The sequence below is a fragment of the Parus major genome, chromosome 7, assembly GCF_001522545.3.
Source record: "Parus major isolate Abel chromosome 7, Parus_major1.1, whole genome shotgun sequence".
NCBI lineage: Eukaryota > Metazoa > Chordata > Aves > Passeriformes > Paridae > Parus > Parus major.
Window position 1 is genome coordinate 263,700 of NC_031776.1, and position 4,989 is coordinate 268,688.

Genomic DNA, 4,989 nt, shown 5'->3' on the forward strand with positions numbered 1-4,989 from the left:
CTGCAGTGCTCCTGCTGCCACAGGTGTTCACCTAAAGCACAAAGCCTTGACTTGCTGCCCAGAGGGATAAACTGCCTTTTCCTCCTTAAAAAAACTAGGAAAACGAGTGAAATTAAAAGAATTACAGCATGGAGCTCAGCCCTCCCCTCAGGTTTATGTCCCTGTGCCCATGGTGAGCTCAGAGCATTCCAGGTGAGATGAAGCCTGGCACAGGGACTGGGATTGTGTCTCAAACAGCCCCCACCACTCAAAGCAAGGCCTCAGCTGGATCACCCAGCAGTGGAATTTCACTACCAGAAATCAGCAACCCCAGCCCCTGGGAGCTGCTGGTGCCAGGCTGGAACCCCCAGACCATGGTCCTAAATCAAGCACCACAATCTGCACACAAATACTTCAGGGTGAGCTCAGAGCCCCTTCTGGGGCCTAAAGGGGCTCCAGAAGAGCTGGGGAGGGACTGGGGACAAGGAATGGAGGGACAGAACACAGGGAATGGCTCCCAGTGCCAGAGGGCAGGGCTGGATGGGATATTGGGAAGGAATTGTTCCCTGGCAGGGTGGGCAGGGGCTGGGATGGAATTCCCAGAGCAGCTGGGGCTGCCCCTGGATCCCTGGCAGTGCCCAAGGCCAGGCTGAACACTGGGGCTTGGAACAACCTGGGATGGTAGAAAGTGTCCCAGCCTGTGGCAGGAGGTGGAAGGAGGGGGGACCTCCCAGATACTTCCAACCCAAACCATTCCATGATTCCCATGAATGATGCTGGAGAAGCAGGGGATGCCTCACTGCTGAGTGAGTTTTCCCTGGGACACCAAGCTGCTGCTGCTCCTGGGGAGGCACTGGAAGGAGCCCAGACCTGAAACGTGGCCTCCCCCCCGTGACCAAAGGACAATTCCAGGTGACACACACGGAGCAGATGGATTTTGGGTGGCTCAGGGGGCTCCAGAGACAAGCAGGAAGGGGAAAACACACATGAAAAAGGCTGTGAAAGGTAAAAAGGTGGAGCTGCTTCGCCTAGAAACTCAACTGATTTTTTGCAGGCACTTGTCAACATGCACCTGGGAGCCACATGGAAACTGGGAAACTTCAACAACTTTTCCATGAATCCCCCAATGTAGACATGGCTATATTTTGCCCAAAAAACCACTCTGGCACCAAGACCACCTTCCAGGACACACCAAGAACCCAGCAAATGAGCCATCCCATCCCAGCAATGGAAAGAAGATCAGCAGCAGAAACCCGGGTGGTACTATAATTAACTTTTTTCTTTTATTTACACCACAAGAATAACAAGTTGTCATAATGTGGTACAAAATACTGGACTCCTAATAAAGTTGAAATTGAAGTCGGTACTGTCAGAGAAAGACACCATTGGCCAGTAAAAAAAAAAAAAAAAAAAGAAAAAGAAAAAGAAAACAAAGATAAAAGAGAAAAATAAAATAAAATAGAAAGAAANAAAAAAAAAAAAAAAAAAAGAAAAAGAAAAAGAAAACAAAGATAAAAGAGAAAAATAAAATAAAATAGAAAGAAAGAAAAAACAAGAATGAGAAAAATATTCCAACTCCACCAATTTAAAAGAAAGGACCATTGGAAAATTGAGCACAAAGAATGCTACCATCACTGAAAGTAGGGTCCATACAAGAAGAGTGAAATTGTGTCTAAATTACAGCATAAACCGGTAGCTGCTACCAATGGTGACGTCATACTGAGCATGTATAGGTATAAAGTAGAATATAATATAGTTACAACTTTTTGATACTACATATCTGTAATAAGCTCTCGGGTGAATAATGTTTCAACCCCTTCCCCCCTCCCCACCCCCACTTTTATATATATATTATATATATAAGTTTGTCATCCTCATAAATTGGAAAATAGCGCCTCCACTATGGAGCACAGAAAAAGTGTTAATTTATTTTCTTTCAATAGGATACTTTTTTTTTTTCATCATCAATATCAAAGACAAAGTGAAGATGAGCTGAGAACGAGCCCAACTTCATGACAATGAAGAAACACGTTTTGCCTTTCGCTGTAAAGTCTCGTTTTTAAACCACAGTGTTGCACAGTACACGACTGCTTAAAGTGAAACCGAGCAATAATACATCATGTAAAAGTAATTTCTTAAAAAAGTTAACGCAGCTGTGCTGAAGAGTTAACTCTTTAAAGTCCTCCTCATCCATCCATCCATCCATCCGTCCAGCTCCTCGGAATGAACGACTCCGTGTGTTGACACAAGGGTTGCATCCAACCTCCCCACCCAGCCTTTGAGAAACCAAAGCAAAAACACCAACCCAAAGGAAAATAATAACAATAACAATAATAATAATAATGACACAGGCAGTTTACTTGGTGTGTTCGGCGTAGTTTCCCTAAAAACACTGTTTCCACATAAATACAATAAACTCTTATTATTGGTAAGTCACAAGTGCTAGATAAACGTCTTAGTTTTTTTTTCTTTTCTTCTTAAAATGAGAAATGTTTAAGTAGTCCTTTTTGTTTTTTATTTATTTACTCTTTTTAACAATAAAAAGCACAATTTCTTCTTATTAAGTTCAGTAAGACTCCAAAAAGAAAGAAAAAAAAATTCCCACTCTCCTTCCTTGGTGTGTAGCTGTGTGGGTGAGTGAGTGTGTGTGACAACAACATCCCAACCTTTAGTCTCCGCAAATGCCACGAGAGGAAAAAAAAAACCCAAACCAATAGTAAAACAAAACAAAACAAAACAAAAACCAGCCCAAAGAAACCCCAAACCACCTCTTTTTTTTTTTTGTTTTTGTGGTTTTTTTTCTCGTTATCATTTTCAAAGCTGCCAAGTTTGGCGTGCAAAATCTGTATACAATATAAAGACATGCCAACCTTACAGACCATGCAACCTCAAGGTGTAGGAAACTTAAAAAAATATATTCATATATATTTATATATATATTTATATATATATCAATGCCCTTAAAAGAATGTGGGCCCAAAAAAGTTTACAAAAGGAAGAATGGAATGAATACATGACCATGACTAATAAAAAAAAGGAATGTTTTGTATCGAAGGTAAAAAAAAAAAACCAAAACAACAAAAGAACGAAAAAAACCACCAACAAAAAACCCCCCAATGGTTACGTGTGTACTGCAAACTGGGCCTCACTTCACTGTAAAGAGGATTCAAAGATGTTCCTTTTCTTCCCAAGCAGGTACGAAGGATGCCCTGGGCAGCACGTGCTGGGATGTGGGAGCATCCCAGGCTCCCAGCCCGCTGGCACGGCAGCCCCGTGGCAAAGTCATCTGAAATGAAGCTTAATGGCTCAAAAAGGTAAAAATCCCCCTGGAGAGCCTCAAAACGAGGGCTCCCTCCCCTCTCTCCGTGCCTGCACCAGCCCTGGAAAGCATCCCCAGGGAAGAGCATCCCCAGGGAAGGTCATAGCCCAGGGAAGAGTGTTCCCAGGGGAAAGGGGGATGCTGTGAAACAAATCCGTGTTGCCAGGAGTTTGGATGAGACGCTCTGTTGTCTCGGGAAAAATCTCCCTGTCCTGGCAAAAAGCTGAGGGGAAGGGAAGGGGAAGGGGTATCCCAACAAGCTCCTCTGGATTTTCCAAAGGAACCAGCTCAGAACAGTTGGCCAGCAGCTCCCAGGAACGCAAAAAAGAAGGAAGGAAGGAAAAAGCTTTGCTACGACCAGGAGGAGAAATGTCAAAAACCTTTCAGGGAAGACCTGACAACACAAAGGGAGCTGTAAACACGGGCACTGCCCACGGCACAGGGAGCAAAACCCCAGGTCAGTCACCAAATTCGGCAGCCGGATGGATCTGAGATCACAGCAGCAGTGGTTGGATGGAAGAAAACCCCAAACCACAACATCCCCAGGTATGCGATGCTCCCATAAGGGGGGATTTTTAGGATATGCCGAGGTTGGGCCTTGCCACCGGGGCTTTTTGGGGTTTTAGGGTGTACTTGGGTTTGCACAACTCAAATACTGTAGTGTCTGGTTTTGAAACAGCGCTAGAAATCGAGGAAGGAAACAAAAGCCTCCAGTGTGGGGTCACGCTCCCAATTCCTCCCACGAGCGAATCCTGAACGGAACAAAAGCGGCTGCTTCGAGAACTGGAAAGAAGAGAAGTTACTGGAAACAACCCCACCAGTCACCGTGGGAACAGGATAAAAGAAGGAAGGGTGGTTAAGGAGAAGCTGTGCTGGGAAGATGGATATGCTGTCTTACACTGCTGGAAGAAGGCACGCGGGGAGCGCCGTCTCCGCGAAGATGCTCCCGCTCTCCATGGAAGGGCTCACGGCCTCTCCCACCCGGCATTCCCGGGAGGCAGTGACCTCCTCGGGGCAGGGGGCGAAAAAAAAATGCCTCCAAAACCCCTCCCAGCACCAGGAAGAAGAAGAAGCAGAAGAAGAAGAAGAGGAGAGAAAAAGAAGGAGAGAGGAGGTGGGGAGTTGGCGGGCATGTCCGGTGGAGAGAAAACGCCAACGGTCCCGGAGTGTCCAAGGAGCCTTCCCAAGGGCAGGCAGCGCCAGGAGCCGTGGGCCAGACAAAGGCATCGCCCACTGAACGCTACCAGGTAAGAAAATTCCTTATTTTCTTTACATAGCTACTACAAGAGAGCTGAGGAAATGTACAGTCGGCAGAACTGGTACAGCAAAAGAGCCCATTGCAGTCCCTCATCCTCCTCCTCGGTAAAAAACGCCCTTTCCCAGAAAAAAACAAACTCTGTCGGTCTGCCCACAGTTCCTTACACCTGCAGAAAGCTGCTCACTGTACAGAAGAGTTGAGGAAAAGGAGAGAAAACAATACAGAAAATAAATAAATTTTTAAAAAATTAAAAAAAAAAAAAGAAAATTCATGTATTACAAGCAAGAAAAGAAGGAGGAAGAAAGGTTTAGATGCTATTGCCGTTTGGAAAGGAAACCTGCCAAATGGAAAAGAAATGTCAGAGTCACACAAACAAGGCTTCTGGAGGGTTTCAGGAAATATCCATATAAAAATTAACAGCAAATTCAGCGTC

General features: G+C 45.0%; 1 pseudogene; it reads right to left on the reverse strand.

Annotated features, from left to right (window-relative positions):
• Positions 1 to 1,015: 1,015 nt before the first annotated feature.
• Positions 1,016 to 2,883, reverse strand: LOC107207215 (annotated as a pseudogene).
• Between the last annotated feature and the right edge of the window lie 2,106 nt (positions 2,884 to 4,989).